The following is a 19,525-nucleotide window of genomic DNA, read 5'->3' on the forward strand; positions in this document are numbered from 1 at the left end:
CACAAGGTTAATACACAAAAATCAGTTTGATGTGCCAGCGACAAACACTTGGAAACTGAGAAGAAAACATTTAAAATAAAACACAGATATGAAATACATGGGAATAAATTTGACAGAAATGTAGAACCTATTCACTGAAAACTTGAAAACATTCCTGCCAGGAAAAAAAAATAGAGAAATAGCTTAATTTATGGATTAAAAGAGTAAAACTTCTCAAGATGACAATTCTTCCCAAAACTCATCAACAGAAGAATGTAAATAAAAATTTCATCCAAATTTTTGTGGAAATAAATACAGAAATGAATTTTAAAAAGTCTGAGGCTTCAAAATCCTATTTTTAATATGGATGGAACTTGGTGGAAGATCAACATGGGGATGGAATTTGCTGGAATCCAGCTGGAGCTGGCAGACATCGACACAACCCTCCACCAAATGGCAGCAGAACACGTGATCCATGTGACACACACAGGAAATGGAGTGACACTGAAATGCACACAGTGTTTTCTTGAAGATATACACGTTTGGCCACAAAATGAGCCTCAACACATCTAAAAGGATTGAACTCATACAAAATCTGACCACAATTAATTCCAATGGAATTTAGAGATTAAAAAAATTTTTTTTGGATGTTTATTTATTTCTGAGAGAGAAAGAGCATGAACAGGGGAGGGGCAGAGAGAGAGGGAGACACAGAATCCGAGGCAGGCTCCAGGCTCCGAGCTGTCAGCACAGACCCCATCGAGGGGTTCAAACCCACGATCCACAAGATCGTGACCTGAGCCGAGGTTGGACACTTAACTGACTGAGCCACCCAGATGCCCCAAATTTAGAAAAAAATATTTCATCAATAGCTAACCTTCCACCTCAAGCAAGTAGAGAGCACAGAGAAAACTGGAGATGTGGCCACGGAAAGACGGGCCTGACGTTCATCAGAGCAGAAACAAGTTCTGTGGAGGGCAGACAAACCAGGCTGGAAACAACAAAGCCAAAGGGTGGTTATGGGAGAGATCCACAGAGGTGACCCATCTTTGGTGAGCTCAAGAAGACAAGAGAGGCCGCCGAAACTACTCAATTCGGAAAGGCAGTAAGAGACTTTGCTCCTGGCCTTACAAAGTCAAGAGGATTTTGAGTGAATACTGTATCCAGTTGTGCGCCAGAACATCAAGTAACCCAGACAAATTCCTAGAAGGAAAAAAACCACCGAGCAGGACCCAAGAAGAGGTTGAAAACAGCAGCACTGCAGCGGGAGAGTGAGAGTCAGCCGACAGACATCAGCACAAAGACCAGGCCCGGACGGCTTCACTGCTAGGTTCTACCAGACATTTAGAAGAGAAGGAACACCAGAACTTCACAAAGCCTTTCACAGAATAGGAGATGGGAAGCTTGCCCACCTCCCGCTCCAGGGACGCCCCTCTGTGCAGAGGGGAAGCCACGGTGTGCTGAAGGAAGAGGTGGAATTGAAGTTCAGACCAGCACAGACCTCAGCTGGTCCCACCAGGATTCTGGAGCTGAGCGGTCTCCTCCAAGTTGTCCTAAGTCGAGGGAGGGGGCAGCCCTTGCATTCCTGTGTGCAGCAAGGTGGAGATGTGGGGAGTGGGGTCTCTGGCAACCAGATGTGTGTGTTGGAGGCAAACTGCCAGCCACTGGGGGGGGCATGCCCCATCCTGCTCTTGAAATGGGGGAGGCGGACAGCATCCACCATGTAGGTGTGCAGAAGGTGGGGGAGAACCAGGATGATAGTGGATATACCAGATAGATACTGATGGATGTTAATATCAACTTGTATAATATATATTAGGACCAGACAAAATAGGCTAAAAATGCATTTTCAGAGATATAGTCTCTATTGATGAGAAATGTTTGTCATCAGAAATTATAACATGCAGGGGCGCCTGGGTGGCTCAGTCGGTTAAGTGTCCGACTCAGGTCATGATCTCACGGTCCGTGAGTTCGAGCCCTGCGTCGGGCTCTGTGCTGACAGCTCAGAGCCTGGAGACTGCTTCAGATTCTGTGTCTCCCTCTCTCTCTGATCCTCCCCTGTTCATGCTCTGTCTCTCTCTGTCTCAAAAATAAATAAACATTTTTAAAAAATTTAAAAAAAGAAATTATAACATGCAGAAAATTGTATACACAGAGTAAAACAACCTCTAGTTCTATTAAGCAAAAATGGAAAGACTTATTGTCATAAATTAAAAGATTGCAAACATAATGGAAGGTTTCAACACAACTCTCTTTGTATTGATTGGATCAGGAAACAGAAAAAAAAAGGAAAGAATATAGAAGGTATGAACACAGGAACAGCAATCATCTAATAGACATCTAGAATGAGAAATATGATTTAAGAATGCACAACCTTTGGGCACCTGGGTGGCTCAGTCAGTTAAGTGTCCGACTCTTGGTTTTGGCTCAGGTCACGATCTCATCTCATAAATTAACACAACCACCACACAACACGACGCGACCTCATGCCATAACCTTTGAGATGGGCACGGAATTTGTCTCAGCAGACACACTTGCAGGTAAGAAACAAGAGATACTGGGCAAACGTGCAGCATCGTGGAAACTCGGTGAAACCAAACTCTGAAACAAGAAGGTGCACCGAAGCAAAGGCCAGATAAATTTCTGTATATTCACACAATAGAACACAGAGCATGAACACGAATGAATCACAGCTACACGAAACATCATGGGAGAATCTCAGGGATATGACGTTCAGTCAAAGTAGGTGCCAAACACTCAGTGCTCATGTACACAACACAGTGTGCTCCGTGTATGGCAAATATACCAAATAATGTAGTTATAGTGAAAACACACATGGTAAAAATATAAAGAAAAAACGGTTCAGTGGTAAATGTGGATGTGGGCCAGGAGACACGTCTGATGAGGCTGGAGGGCGGTGAGGCGGAGGAGAAGCTCGTGGTCTGGTCTCAAGGTCGTGTCGGTATTCTTCCCCTGGGTGAGATGTTTGTTGGTGTTTATTGTATAGTTTCCTTAAGATCTATGTACATTATATCTGTATTACTTTGTGTCTATACAATACTGTTAAAATCCACTAAAATGAAAAAGTCAAAGTAGTAGAAGAAAATGCCCATGTAAACATTGATTAAGGGAATGAGCTGAAACAGGTAAACGATGTCACCAAAGTTCAAGAAATAAAGGACAAGATCAAATAAAAGAGAACAAAGGAGTGTAAAAATTGTTTACAAGACAATTTAAATAAGACAGTCACTCCAATTTTTACAAAGGATGACGGACATGAGTAGACCATTCAAACAAGAACCACACGGCACACCCCAGAGACACTGTGGGTTCTGTTCTAGAACGTGAAGCGGGTGTCACAATGACATGAGTCGAGCGTTCCAGTTTCCCGGTGTGTGAACAGACATGATGACACCCTATCGTCTATTACATGTACAACAGGATCGTGTCGTTAAAACATGTACATGCCTTAATTAAAAAAGACTTTGTTGCTAAAACATGCTCACCATCATCTGAGCTTTCAGTTGATCATAATCACTAATTACATCACCATTGCAGATATAATAATGAAAAAGCTTGAAATATTAAGGGAATTAGCAAAATGTGGCAGGGAGACTCGAAATGGGCAAATGCCATTGAAAAAATGGTGTCAATAGACTTGCTCTATGTAGGGTAAGCACAGACCTTCAACTTGAAAAAAACACAGTATCTGCAAAGCTCAGTAAAGCAAACACCATGAAAGGAGGTGTGCCTGCACACGGTCCCGGTTAAGGAAAAGAGTGTCTTACCGTCGACAAAGGGGACAATCCGGACAAGAGTTTGTTGCCTGTCAGGTTGTCAAGATTTTCTAACAATTATAGTCAATGTTGATGATCATACACACTGTTACATCTCACAGCCTTCCTGTCGGCCATTTGGCAATACAACAGTGAACATTTGAGGGGTACCTGGGTGGCTCAGTTGGGTGAGTGTCCAGCTTTGGCTCAGGTCACGATCTCGCGGTTCATGAGTTCGAGCTCCGAGTCGAACTCTGTGCTGATATCTCGGAGCCTGGAGCCTGCTTTGGATTCTGTGCCTCCCTCTCTCTCAGCCCCTTTCCCACTCATGCTCTGTCTCTGTCTCTGTCTCTCTCTCAAAAATAAAATAAACACTAAGAAAATAAAATTGAATAGTCTTTTAGTCAATAAGTCATTTTTAATGAATTTAACCTGAAGAAATAATCAAATGGCTAGATACGTATTTGCCCTCTAGAATGTCCTAACACAGTGTGTCCGGATCCAAATAGAATTGCTAAACGCAAAGCCCCCAGAACGTTGGGGTTTAGGTAATACGCGAAGACAGAAGACAGAGTCAAGGCATCTTGGAAATTGAGTAAAAGCAGGAAAGATCTATGTTCGGAAAGACTGAGCAGGAGAGAAAGAGAACGGAGAGGGAACGGAAACGAAGACAGAACAAAAAGGAGCAAGAACACGGAGGCACTTGTTAACAGCAGGATCTCTGCGTGGAACTGAGAACACGATGGTCTTCTCTGCTTTTCAAAAATAGGTAGTTTAAAACGTTGTCACGGTCACATCACATTACCAGTTTTACTAAGGAACAGAATGCAGCAAAACAACCCGTGAACGCGGCAGCCCGTGAATGCAGTTCTGGCAGAAAGCGGAAAAGGCAGCGTTGTCGGGAACGAAGGCGTCTGGAAAGCCACACGGTGTTCTGGCCAGGATCAGCGTGCGCACCGTCGAGCCCGGGATCTTATGTGCACGTTCCGCTGCTTCTCCTCTCTGCCATCCGTCTTTACAACAGGAAGATGCCCGAGCCGGTTCAGTGAGGGACACGCCGGGACTCGGGGCCGGGGGAGGCCTGGCCCACCTGCCCGGGTTTAGGGAAATGGCCCAACACCATCTCCCACAGACGGTGCCATTTCCTGGGGTCTCCGCCTGACGGGTCCCGCTGAGCCACGTGGCCGCGTGCAACGTCGTGCTCTCGGCTGGAATGACCTCTCTGCAGCTGGGAAAGGTCCAAATCCAGGAACCCCCCCCGGGGGGCCACAGGGCAGAGCGCGTCTCCCATCTGGACGGCCCCGCCCAGCCCCGCCGGTCTGACATCCACACCGCAAGCGCAGTGTCCAGCTGCACTGCGTGTCCAGCTCCCCCGCCCCGTGCCCCGAGGGGACGTCAGCCAGCAGGAAGCTGGGAGGTCCGTCCTGTGCACCTGGGCCGCCCCTGCCACCCCCTGCCACCTGGCAACGCAGCCCCTACTGGCTCCTTCCTCTTTCATCTGTTTCCCAGGTGGCGAGTGCAGTGCCTCCCTTCCATCCTCTCCTCCCATCTGTGCACATTTGGCTCTGTCTCCGTGGAGAAGCGCTGATTTCCTGATTGAGATCTGCGGTTCCCTCGTCAGAGTTTCCCTCCAAGAATCCTGCAGAGGTTTCGCAAGGGCGGGTGTGCCACAGTCCGCGGAATAATCTAAAAGGAAGGCCTCCCATCCTCTTATCTGTTTTCTCCTGTCCTGTTTGGATTCTTCGGGTGACCTACGGGCCTCCAGACGCACCCCCTCCCTCCAGCACTCGGCCGCCTGCAACGGGCTTGCTGACCTAGGATCCCTTACAGGGTCCGGGAATCTTGGCAGTTTGTGCAAGGCTGAGACAATCTGAGTGTAAGGCAGCAGAAGGCTGTCTCCAGCATCGTGGGTGTGGGGTTAGAGCGTCCGTGTCGGAGGCTTCAGAATCTGACAGAGGGTGTGCAGGACAAGGCAGAGGAAACGCAGACTCCTGGCCCCGCTTCCTAAGCGCCCGGCTGCAGCGGGGAGGCCGCAGAAGCCCGGGGTCTGTGTTCAGTGCCCGATTCCCCTGCCTCCATGCGGGGGTGGCCGGGCCTGCACAGACCCCTGGTGTTAGGGAGCTAGAAATCATGCGTAAAGGAGGGAATGATGGAGACGAGGGAAATAAATATTTTTGGTCACATATCCATCATTATCACCTTTTCCTTCTCAAGACAACCTTGTTTTTTTTTTTAATTTTTTAATTAATTAATTTTTAAAATTTTTTTTTAAACGTTTATTTTTGAGACAGAGAGAGGCAGAGCATGAACAGGGGAGGGGCAGAGAGAGAGGGAGACACAGAATCCGAAACAGGCTCCGGGCTCCGAGCTGTCAGCACAGAGCCCGACGCGGGGCTTGAACTCATGGACCGTGAGATCATGACCTGAGCCGAAGTCGGACGCTTAACCGACCGAGCCACCCAGGCGCCCCCAACCTTGTTTTTTTAAAGTATCTACCCTTCCCAGGCGTACTGATCACAGACAAGCTGACCCCGCGCATGGCTCAGTTCGCAATGACTCCGTTGCATCCCAGCGACTGATGACGAGGGACGACCTGTTTCCCCAAAATTTGTAAGTTGGAGTCCTCATCCCCTGGACTTCAGAAAAGTGACTGCATCTGGGGGTGGGGCCGCTGAGAGGTGATCAAGGTAAAATGAGGTCACAGGGTGGGTCAGCAAAATGACAAGTGTCTTTACAGGGAGGGGATATCAGGACACAGGCGCGCACCGAGGGCAGCCAGGTGAGGACACGGGGGGAGGATGGCCGTCCGGTGCCAGAGGGACAGTCCTCCAGGGGGACCAGCCCTGCAGCCCCCGGATCTCAGACGTCCCGCCGCCCGGACTGGAGGACTCTGCGGACAGAAGGGTGTGTGAGCAGGGAGGCGTGGGGGCGCTATTGTTGCCCTGCCTGTCCCTGGGAGAAGGGATGGCTCCCAGGACGTGTGGGCACCAGGCTAATTGCACGTCTCCAGGACATGGCTGCTCTTACAAGCGTCTTGGCAATGATTTTGTGAAATGGGATATGGGATGATTGCTCTGTCCCCAGTCCCGTGTGATGTTAGCCGCTCGGAAAGCTTGATCTTCTGTAGCCATCCAGATCTCTTTCAAAATGTTCTTGGTTAGCACTTGAAAATTAGCCGTTTAGAAGGTCATTTGGTCTAGTTATTTATGGAGGGGAATAAACACCGTATGCAAAAAATTTCTAAAAACTATAAAGCGTGACATCTTTAACGAGGATGAAGCCATGAGATGGGATCAGCAGGGCTTCAGAAAACTTTAAATAAAATTAACACACGTCACTTTTAATACACTCCTGGCAAAGTGTCTTAGAATTATAAGAAATAAACACATACAGTCTCAGCCCCTTTTAAAGCTGCAATAAAGTTGGCATTCTTATCTCAGTTCACCAAATGCTTTTTAGAAGCCTGGAGTGATCCCAGAGATTCTATGCTTTAATGATACTAATGTTCTTGTCTGCTGTTTTCCATTTAAAGAGGCCAGAAGTGAAATCTCGACGGAGTATGTGATTTCTGATATTGGCTTGGCCGCTCCTCGGTTGCGGGCCCTGCGTGCATACTTTCTCCAGGCTTTCCTTCAATCTGTTGGTGTCTTTGCATCCCGAGTGTCTGACATCCAGAATTGTCTTATTTCCTTCCTACATGTGCCAAGACAAACCGAACCCACAGCTGCTTATCAGGCTCCGGGGAGCTGCAGTACGGCCGGGCCACCTTGCCCCGGGCCTCTGTGCCGTGGTCATCTCCGGGCACCTTGGGTCTGCTGCACCCCCTCGCATGAAAGCTGACCCTGTTTCTTGTATGGCTTTAATTCTACGTCTGTGGCAACATCATCGGTGGGTGAAGCTGACACAGCAGAGAGAGAGGGAGAGAGAGAGAGAGAGACAGGACGGATATTGTCTGGGTTTCAGGTAATGGGCTCTTTCCCATTCATCACACCTGGACTTTTTGTTCCAACAGCTTTTTTGAGGATCAGTTTACATAACATAAAATTTATCTCTTTTAAGTGTATAATTCAAGGGGCGCCTGGGTGGCTCAGTTGGTTGAGTGTCCGACTTCGGCTCAGGTCATGATCTCGCGGTCTGTGGGTTCGAGCCCCGCATCAGGCTCTGTGCTGACAGCTCGGAGCCTGGAGCCTGCTTCAGATTCTGTGTCTCCCTCTCTCTCTGCCCCTCCCCTGCTCATGTTCTGTCTCTCTCTCTGTCAAAAATAAATAAACATTTAAAAAAATTAAATGTGCAATTCAAGGTTTTTTGTAAATGTATAGAGTTGTACAACCATAACCACAACCCAATCGCCCAAATGATCTTTTGTACCTATCCACATTCAATCCTCATTTTCACCAGGAGCTCGAAGCAACCACATATCTACTATTTGTCTCTACAATGTGCCTTTTCTGGACTCCTCATACAAATACGATACTGCGTATTGTCTTTTGTATTCAGCTTCGTTAGCCCAGCACAAAGGTATTGAGGTTCGCCCACATCGCAGCATGGTTTCCATTTTATGGGTGCTCCATAGTGCGCATATCCACTTACAAGTTGGAGAACATTTCAGTTGTTTCTATGTTTGCGTTATTATGGATGAAGCCCATAGGAGCAAGTCACCATGTGGACATGTGTTTTCACTTCTTTTGTGGGTAGCTTGGGATGGAACTGCTGGGTCCACTGGTAACTTGACATTGAGCTTTTGAAGAAACCGCCAAACTTGTTTCCAACATGGCTGAACGGACTACAGTGGAGCCGGCCCCCCGAGAGGGTTCCCACACCTGCCACCGGTTATACAGCTTTGGTCTTGGCGGTGATAGGGTGCGGGAAGTGGAGCCTCAAACGTTAATGAACGTTTCCTGAGTGGCTGGTGATATTGACCATCTTCTCACGTCCTCATCATTCTTTGATCTCCTTGGTAAAGTAGCTCTAACTTCACCTGCTTTTAATTTTAATTTTTATGTAGAGTTGTCTGTCTTCATTGTGAGAGTATTCAGTATATCCTCAGTACAAATCTTGCATGAAATGAGATTTGCAAATATTTTTGCCCACTCCATGGCTTGACTTTTTATTCTTTGGTGACGTCTTTTCAATTCTTATGAGGCCCAATGTATTATTTTTTTTCTTTCATGGATGATGCGTTTGGCGTTATCTAAGAAATATTTGCATAACCATCGCAAAATTTTCTCCCGTTTCTTTTTCCTTTCTTTCTTTGAGTAATAAATCATCTCTGTAAAGACAATTGGCAAAATGTTGTAAAACTATTTGTTAAGTAAAATCGGCAAACGTTTACCTTAGATTTCAGATCGTTATGAATTTAGATGTAAATACCATACATTTTTTTTTTAAACGGGAGACAACTTGTGCCTGGAGGTTAACGTCTCCAGCCGTCCGGGGTGCTGACCCTCGGTGAAGCCCGGAAGCGAGCAGTGTGTGTCTCAGTGGGTTCGATCTCTGAGCGGCAAGGAAAGTAACCCCAGCAACGCTCCCGCCGAGAAAACCACACAATGACACACCCTCTAGTTTTCAGAGGCACCAGATGGAGCCCTGGCTGAACGAAGCAGCTCACGAAGGGGGGCGTCCACTAGTCAGCAGGGCTCACGACGTCCAGCGCCAGCGAGTATGAGCCGGAAAGAACGACTTCAAGTCTGACCCGAGGCTGGTGGAGGTCGCGGCCACGACCGCTGTCAGCCGCCACGTGCAGGGCTCTCTTCGGGACGGAGAGGAGCCGAGTAGGGTTTTCCTCTAATTCTGCAAAAGCCGATTTGTGTTGATGTACGTGAGTGGTGCATCCGAGGCTCCTTAGAACCTTCACTGGTCTTCCCAAGCCCCCACCTGCCTCAAGCTTTTGGTCTTTTTAAACCTGAGAGCCCAGACTTTCATTCCCCTTGGTAACATTTTAGAAGTCGAATTATGAATTGTGAGATGAAACCCCGGGTTCACGTGAGTCAGTTTGAGGTTGAAACAAGAATCAAGGAGAAATTCCAGGCTCTGAGCCCCTCCGTCTACTGTGCAGCCCGCACGGAGCCCTGGTCTCGTTTTCCTCCAGGGCAGTTTGAACACAATACGCTCTAGGTGTTTGTTTGAGTCCCAGACCTAGAACTGATCCCTGACCAGTCAGGGATCAGCCTGTGTGAGGCTCTAGGTTGCAGACGGCGAGCGTAAGAAGGAGGAGGGAAGGAGAGCGGCATCCGACTCACATCTTGTTACGAACCAAAATGACGGACTTGCACACCTCACGCGGATCAGCGGTTCGAAAGCTGACTGCTTATCAGAATGACCCTCGAAGAGGTTTGCAGACTCTACACTCCTGGACCCGAGCCCGGATGTGCTAAAGCAAAATGGTAACGCCCATAGTAAATTCCCGGAAACCGAATTTTCAATAGGCTGCCAGTTAACCGTGCGTACCCAGCCCAGAAGGCATCTGCTGTTTGGGAAGAGTTGTCTGGAACTATACATATGAGCAGAAGCAGAACAAATCTACTGCGTGCTTCCCAGGGGCTGTTGTTCAGGGCAATCTTTAAAGTGGCACTAGGGGCACCTGGGTGGCTCAGTCGGTTGAGCGGCCGACTTCGGCTCAGGTCATGATCTCACACTCTGTGAGTTTGAGCCCCGCGTCGGGCTCTGTGCTGACAGCTCAGAGCCTGGAGCCTGCTTTGGATTCTGTGTCTCCCCCTCTCTGCCCCTCCCTCGTTCATGCTCTGTCTCTCTCTCTGTCTCAAGAATGAATAAACATTAAAAAAAAAATTAAAAAAAAAATAAAGTGTCACTAAAGGGGCACCTGAGGGGCTCGGTCAGCTGAGCGTCCCACTTCGGCTTAGGTCATGATCCCACGGTTCGTGGGTTTGAGCCCCAAGTCAGGCCTGGAGCCTGCTTAGGATTCTGTCTCCCTCTCTCTCTCTTTCTCTCTCTCTGAAAAATAAAGAAGCATTAAAAAAAAAAAGGCACTAAAAATATATTGAAAGCACTTTTGGCTTTGGGACTTTTGCGACCCTTAACTTTGGCTATTTCGGTGCTCTTGTGTGGAATTTTCTCTATTTGGTCCCGGCAGGTTGGAGGGTAAACGGTTTCCTACTTCCTGGTCTAAGGGAGACTTGCCATCCAAATCCTTTCTCTCCAGGGTGTGACCGTCACTGTGGCCTCCCCACCCGGAAGGAAGCCCCACACCAGCAGGAGGAAGTGGGTGTATACCTCCCGCCATCTGGGATTCGAACTGGGAACCTGTCTCAGTCTATCTGATCAACTACCTGGGGCTGGGCTGCTTATGAACACCAGACACTTCTGTCTCACAGTTCTGGAGGCTGCAAGTTTGAGATCAGGGCGTCGGCACATTCGAGTGAGAGCCTGCTTCCGGGTCACAGACTGCTCGCCCTGTCCTCACCCGGCAGAAGGAGAGCGAGCTGGCTCTGTGGTCTCTCACGAGGACCCCGACCCCTCTCAGCTAATCACCTCTTCACTCTACCACGGGGAGGTACGAATTCTGGAGGGACACAGATACTCAGTCCATTGCAGAACTATCAAGAAAGACCTCTTTGGTGGGGAGAGGAATGGAGCTCATTTGTAAAGACAGGCAGACCCCTTGGGAAGCAGGGACCTGCAGGGGGAGATGGTCCCAGGTGACAGATGTCCCTGTGGATGGACCCGGGGACGGCCTCACGTCACCAAGATCGGATGCAATTCACACATGAAAACGGAGACAGTCTTCTGCTTCCTTCCTCACTTATCTGGCCTTTTACTCAGGTTCTGACACACTCCTTCCGATTGCCCTCACGTCCAAGAGCGACAGGATGCTTGAGATGAAGACTTGGGAGTGTGGCTGTTTCTTTGGAACGGACTCTGACGGTGCAGGCGGCACAAGCCTGGGTGAGCCATTTACCTCTTTATTCCGTTTCCTCAACCCGTGAAATGCGGGAAAGGCCCCAGGCAGCTGCTGAGAGAAATCCTTGCGTGCCCTAAGGATGCTGAACGGTGTGGGTCACAGGAAGCACCCAGGACGTACAGGCCACCTGTATTACGGCTCCTTAACCGTCGTGAGGACAGACTGGCATCTGATAGATAGATCTTCTGAAATGATGTTCATGATTTGTTACCTAGATGTATGTATTTATACATAAGTATATTTATATAAATGCAAAGAATTGTAACACAGATTTCGTGTTTATTCTTGGGATTATGGTCTCAAATACTGGATATAGTTGTGTGCTTGAAAAATTTGTTTTACTGTTTTTATTTTATTTTTGAGAGAAAGAGACAGAGCATGAGCAGGGGAGGGGCAGAGAGAGAGAGAGAGGGAGACACAGAATACGAAGCAGTTTCCTGGCTCTGAACTGTCAGCATAGAGCCCCACACAGGGCTCAAACGCACAAAACAAAGCCGCGAGATCATGACCTGAGTCGAAGTTGGACGCTTAACCTATTGAGCCCCCCGTTTGTATGTATGCTTTTTAAAAAAATTTTTTTAATGTTTTTTTATTTATTTTCGAGACAGAGAGAGGCAGAGCATGAACAGGGGAGGGGCAGAAAGAGAGGGAGACACAGAATCCGAAGCAGGCTCCGGGCTCTGAGCTGTCAGCACAGAGACTGACTCAGGGCTCGAACTCACGGACTGTGAGATCATGACCTGAGCTGAGGTCGGACGCTTAACCGACTGAGCCAACCACGCGCCCCATTTGTATGTATGTTTTTAAAAATCACTTTAAAAGTTATTCGAGAGGGGTTATGTTATGAATTTTAAAAACATACACCACAGGGCTCCTGGGGGGCTCAGTCGGTTGAGCATCAGCCTCTTGATTTCGGTATAGAGCCTGCTTGGGATTCTCTCTCTCCCTCTCTGCCCCCTAGCCCCGGCCCACGCTCTCTCTTTCTAAAATGAAAAAGAAAGGAAACATATACTACTAAGGAAAAAGGAAAATGAAACAACAAACCCTACTCAAGCGTTATAGTTACAGCGTTATACTATGCAAATAGTACTTGTAACTTGGTGCATGGTTTCCAGCGACAGATAGATAGCATCGCACGTACCTTTAAAAAGTGCATCAGAACCAACAAGCTAGAAGAGATCACATGCCCAGGAAAAACGTGTCCGGTAGGGAAAAGTGGCTCCAGTGGTCACAGTGTCACTGATTTTGAATAATGCCCGAGACAAGTTTGAGGTGAACTTAACTTCACCAAGTGGGAGAGCAAAACAGCGATATCTCTAAAGAAATACGTTATTTTCACGGCACCTTACTTTAAATTAGTATGCATGTATCAAAATTAGTAAATTATTATAGTGGACATCTGACTGGCTTAGCCAAATCTTTGTAATTTTATATAATTGAATTTCTCATTGGGAACATAGAAGAATAGCTCATACAGGTTTGTGTTTGCCACATGTTCTAAGAATAAAGTGATAGAATTGGGCTGAGATTAATTTTTTAGTATTATAGTATATTTTTACGTTTGGAAAAAGAAATGAAGGGGTTTCACAGGATCTTTTTGACAGGCCCAGGCTCTAAATTCCTTCTCTAACCAAAGAAGACACCTAACCCACGACCGGAGTAGACTTGCCTTACTAACCAGCACAGGGTGAAACGTGTTCGCCTGTGTTACCACAGGACCTCCGTTTCGGAAGGCGGTGACATTTTGTGTGCATGATGCGTTCAGAGTCCACAGATACGTAGACGACCGTATGGGGAGGAAAGTCTGTCCGGGGCCGTACTGATAGCACATACGTGAGGCCCGTGTTACACCGTGTCCGAAAAGCCAGCCTCACACGGGGGAGTCAAGCAGACCGAGAGGACTGAGTTCCTCTGTCTCTTCCCTACACTGTGTGGCACCAGGTGCTGTGGGTTGTCCGGGGGTAGGTGGGGACTGTTCCCCGTCAGCTTTCGCCGGCTATGCTCTTTGGGCCGAAACAGACCAGAGCCTCACTCTCACCGGCAGCTGTTTCTGCCCAGAGCACGGCACTCTCCGGCACCATCTGGAGAAGGGGCCTCAACAGGAATTGTGAAGCTCTGGCACTTGTTCATCGTGGAGGGAGCAGATCGCCAGCAAAGGTGTCGGCCGCACCCTGACCGTCCCCGGTCTCTGCTCACAGGCGGGAAGAGCCGCGAGCCGCCAGCACGAGAAGGTCACGGTCTTCTTGGCCGTGAGACCCCGATGTGGACTCCATCCCGGAGCCGTGGAGCCCCTGCTGCCCTCTTTGGGGGGCTTCTCCACTCGGGCGGGTGCCCACCGTGCCCTCCACACTTTGCAGCTGCTTCCTTGTCCGCGACCGGCCGCCTTGTTCCGGGGGACATCCCAGGACCGGGCCCTCGGCGACACGGATGGTGACTCACTCTCCGATTCTCCTCAGGAAGGAAGGACCGTTGGTGCCTCTCATTCTGTCTGCTTGAAGGAGACCACGTGGTCCCTCCCGTACACACCTCCGTGTGACACGGAGGACGGGCGTCAGCCTATTCCAGGTTTTCTCTGAAATGTCAAATCTGGGGCAGGGACCAAATGCGTAAAAGCAAGGAGGTTGTGACGCTTCATGACTGTCATGGGCCAAACTCCTTCCAATGGTACAGTTTTGAAACCACCAGCGACGTCAGGAATTGGCCGTTGCCTCCAGCGGGTGAGCAGAGAGGCTTAATGGACGGGAGTCATGGTAGGGAATTCAGACACACCCTCTCCCCAACCTTCATCTTCCTTTTCTTAACAGACACACGCACACACACACGCACACTCACGCACACACTACAGCCATCTGATAGTGATCAGTGTTCATCCAAAATGGCAAATTCTTCTTTGACACCGAAAATTCGGGTGTACATTTCCTTCTTCTCACCTTTTCCAGCATATTTAAAATCAGTATTTCTGACCATCCACATTTTTTGTTACCGTTTCCATCTGACCAGCTTGAAGAAACACTAAAAACAAAGGGTCCCTGACCTTCCACATGTCAGCTGGCCAGGTGCCTGGCAAGCCCCCTTCCGGGTCGTCTCTCCAGACGGGATGGGGAGGCACGGATTTTACCCAAGCACATCTGTGGCGAAGCCGGGGGAGGACGAGGCCGTTCTGGGGGCTGTTTCTGTGCAGAATGAGCCTCCTGGCGCGTTTCTTCTCCCTTGAATTAATATTTATGTATCGGTGGTGAAAGTCATGAAAACAACAGCCCTGATTACTGGGCTTTGAACCTAAACTCAGAGCTGGAAAACCCTAAGAATTATCTCACCAAAGTGCATCAAAATCAGCGGTGACCCACGCTGGAGCTGAAAGTTTCCAAACTGGCTTTTTCCATGCGTCCATGACCCTTTGCCCTGTTTCCAAGTGCATCTCTTTGTACGATGCGGTTTCCAGCCACGCTTTCTACAGAGTTTTTAGGTGAATGAGTTTCAAGGTAGGGCCCCAGAAACAAATGATCTATCTTTATCTACCGATCTAACATCAGTCACCCGCTCATCTGTCCCTCCATCTATCATCCATCCGTCAGTGGGACAGATCGTATCTTGCTTCTGAGCAAATGGTATCCGTTTTGTGCATGGCCTAAATAAAAGCTTATTTTCATGCCTGCATCCGTCTGACTGTATCGCTCAGATGACGCTTCTTTCCCTAAGGATCTAGACCTGTGCCCGTCTTCAAGCAAAGTAAAGGAGCTCATACCTCCGGTGACGGTGACTGTCTGACTTCAGGGAAAGCGCGGCCGTCTTGGCAGCTGTGTGTTCTTTCGGCACAAAGAGAGTCTCGATAAGGTTGGGCTATGGATAGTCTGGGTGCCTGCTGTGAGTTTCAGGTTCTTCTTGGCCGACGCTGTCCCTGCGGTTACAGAAGGCAGAAGTGGTTGCATCTTGCTACTTGATTTATCTTGGAAGCAAATGTTTCCTACCACCCTTTCTTGAAGCACCAGACCCAGCCTGACCTGGACACGTCCCAGGGCTGCGAGGCATCCTCCAGAAAGCACTATTTGCAACTATCTTTCTGGTTCCGAGAGAATGAGAATGTTCTCTGTAGAGCAGCCTTCGCAACTGAGTCTCCAGTTTCCACTTCAAAATGTCTATCAGAAACGTGCCATGGTTTCCTCAATTACGATACATAAATATGAGAAAGCGAAACACGGTGTTTAATGCAGTGGAAATGGAAACGTGATTCTATCAGTTTTTATTTTGGAGTTTCCGTCCTGTCTCCGTTTGGAAAGTAGACCGTGCCTTTGAAAAATGTGTAAATCGAGCACCCTGGACAAGAAGTTGCAAACTGGCGAGCCCAGGGTCATCTGTGGTGACCCAGAGGTTCGTTGTTTAAATGGCATTTTAGAAATCAGGTATTTTACATAAGATACACATTTCATGCTTTGAAAAATCAGATCTTACACTCTAGTCACAGTGTGGAGATGGCCAGCGGCTGAAAGCAGGTAGAGCCTGGGGCATCGGGAGTCTCCATGCCGCAGACCCCCCATTGACCCCTGCTGTCCCGCGCCTCGGCCACCCGTCACTGCCCTGCATGGTTGCCCGACTGGGGCACTCCTCTCTCCCTCCCCGCTCCCAGCTGCCCCCTCTGCATTTCAACCAGTACCTGCCAGGTACTTGCAGACCCTGACGCTGAGCGGTCTGCGGGGATGTATTTATATTATTTAATCTCGGGGGAACAGAAGTGCAGTCTCCTTTAAAGTTTTCAGAAAATCCGATGACATGGTTGGTGGCCCGCGGATCAGGAGGGAGTCCTCTGTCTGGACACGTGGGTAAAGAGTTGCGTATTTGCGCCATCACACAACGCTCTGGGCCCCAGAGCGCATGCAAGAAATGAGAGGAACAGGAACTGTTTATCCAACGTGAACGGAGATGCGTTTTCTCGGGCATGTGGCTCCGGTGCCGGCGGTCACCTTCAGACGGCGCCCTGCCTTCCTGGCGCTTGGGAGACGTTGTCCAGCCCGACCCACCATGAAACAGCTGCCCAGATGTGCAGATGCCTTTTAGCAAAGCAGACCTTTTCCGAGATCATAGAAGTCAGGGACCTTTTCTCTTTTCCTGGCCTCCCATCTGTGTGCGTTCTCTGTCCCGGGGCAGCTGGGGCCCGACGGACAGACAGACAGCTCTGAACACGCTCGCGGCATGGCATTTAACACACCTGGGCTGTGTCTGCGGCTTCCTGTTGGGGGAACAGAGATGAGGATTCACCATTAGCCTCACCCCTTTCTCTCCACCACCTTCTCAGTTCACGAGGACATGATTGCAGTAAACGTGCTTTAGATTTAAAAACATGAAAACCAATGATTGCTTCCTTGGTGCAAAGTAAAACGAAATTCTCACTGTTAATTAGACATTTACGGGAAATCTCAAGAGCTAGTTAAGTGAATTCTTTCTCACATGAAACACATAAAACATTTTAATGTTTTTGCGAGAAGCGATAGGGCCCCCTACTGTCTGGTTTTAGCAAAGGTGATCGATCGTTCCAGGGAACGATGTGCTTTTGAGTAAGTAAGAGCTACTTACATATGGTTCTTTTCTCTGCAGGAGAACGTTTGTAACCGTGCTGTCCCCACAATCCCACAATGACCACAGTGCAGAATTTGTTCCTCTGGAATGTGTTAGGTTCCAGGTGGCCCAGCATAGGGACACGTCTCATTCTAGGACGACACGATGAGCGTGTAGTCACATGGGCTACCTGCCAGTCCTCGCCGGGTCACCGGAGAAGGGACCTGGGGCCGGAACCGTTCAGACAGGAGGCCGTGCAATGGCAGATGTGAAGAGAGCGCGGGGACCCCCACCAAGGGCCTGTGTCCCAGTCGTGGGAGGACTGTGCTCAGTCAGAAGGTGCGGCCGATTGCAGGGCAGAGAAACCCCTGTTACGTTCAAGGTGAGTCGTGAGACAAAGTGTTGCCCAGAGAAAAGGGTCGGTGGGGCCCTGCAGGGTGAGTGGAGAGAAGAACCAAGGTCCTGAGGCCAGCCCGGAGGGCCTAGAGCCGTGCCAGAGCAAACAGGTAGGTCTCTGACTGACTAGCTGAAAATAGAAAGGGGAAGAAGGGACCCCGACTCGCTTGAAGGTTGAGGGGGGAAGTCTGGGCTTTGTCGAGGCCTGGGAAGAAACTCAAGGGCCGGAATCTGGACTCCGCCTAATTCAGGTGCTAGCTCTCAGCATGTGCACAGAGGCGCATCCCTCATCCGGCCAGCTGGAGAGCAGGGGGCCGGCGGCCAGCTCACGGAGGGAAGGGCCGGCCCCGTCACGATGTTCTGGGGACGGCGGGGGGCTCGTGTGTCCTAACAAGGTGCCCGGTCCCGTCTGGAGGGTGAAGCTGGCAGCAGCGTCTGGGGTCCCTGCAGGGATCTTGCTTCCCAGCGGCCACGAGGCCCAGGGAGCAGAGTTAGCACATTAGGGGGAGACCTGAGTCTCCACAGGGTGGTAAGGGCAGAGGTCAAGGCAGGGGTCACCTCCGGAACGGATGGTGAGGCCCAGGAGCGCGGGAAGAAAGCACTTCCAGGTGGAGACGGGGGTTTCACAGGAGTCCGCAGGGCCTGCGGGCGGAGTCGGCGGGAGGAAGGGGGGAAGCCCTGAGCTCAGACGTGACACCGACAACCCTCAAGTTGGGGAAGTGGGAGGAGGGGTCCTCCTAGAAAGACGGGCGAGGCAGAAAGTTGCACATCTCGTCCGCAGAAGGCCGGCCGTGGGGACGTGCGCAGTCCCACCGCGTGGTTTCACCTACAACCTGCCGGTGCCAGGAGCATCTGGGAAGAAAACAGGGTAATGACCCCAAGGCAGGTCCCCTTCGGGGTCTAGCAGGAGACAGGCCGTAAGGAGGCAGCTGAGGCCTGTGCCCTGTCACAGAGTGACCCTTGGCCATGGTTGCAAGAAGGGAGGAGCGGGGAGGCCCCTCGGCCATGGAGGCACCTGCACGGCACCAGGGAAGACGAGGGTTTTGCAAGAAGGCAGAGCAGGGGCTGGGAGGGAGGGGAGACGGCAGGGCCGCAGGGCGTGAGGCTGGTCACATAGGTGAGCCGTCCGACCACGCTGGTTTAGCCTCAAAGGTCCGCGGGCGCAGGCAGTCAGGAAAGCAGGGGTCCAGAGAGGTGGAGGAGAGACGGAGGGGGCCCAGTGAGAACAGGGGGCTCAGACCGGGGGCCGGAGGGGCTCAGGAGAGGGGCAGCTGGTGCTGACCTGTGCCAGGTGGAAAGAAGACAGCGTCTCAGATGACAAAGGACCTTCCTGCAATTCCCGTCTTTGGAGGTTGTGCCCTTAATGCCGAGGTTAGGCTTGTACCTGAGCCGACTGGCTGTCTCTGCCTTCTCGCGGCAGAAAGTGCAAAGCGTGGGCCGAATCGTCCCAGGGGCTCGGGAGCCTCTGGCTGGGACGTAATACCATCGGTCTAGTCGGCGTCTGCCGTGCGCTAGTCGGTCTGGGGGGCGGACCCCTCTGCGGCCGTGGCGTCCCGCGTGGCTGCTGTCCCCGGCCTCCCAGGGAACGCCACGGCCTGGCCCGTCCAAGGAAGCAGACACTGCACCGCGGACCCAGGGACTGGCTGCTGGCTTCCCTCCCTTTCTGGGTTCGTTCCTTCAGGAGACACGGAAGCTCCTCGCAGAGTCCTAATAGCAGCCTCACACCTGCCACTGCCCGCGGGGCAAGGAATGTCTTAACTCACACCAAGTCCACAGCCACGTGGAGCTCTGGGAAAATCCCATCCCCGCACGAGGGGTAGGGGTCTAGTCATTCGTGCTTAGCATTTACGTGGGAGACCGAACGTTAGAACGTCTCGTCCCCAAAAGGAATGGCATCCATTCGGAT

Source organism: Puma concolor, chromosome B2 (assembly GCF_028749965.1).
Source record: "Puma concolor isolate L17-30 chromosome B2, mPumCon1.1.hap2, whole genome shotgun sequence".
NCBI classification, from domain to species: Eukaryota; Metazoa; Chordata; class Mammalia; order Carnivora; family Felidae; genus Puma; species Puma concolor.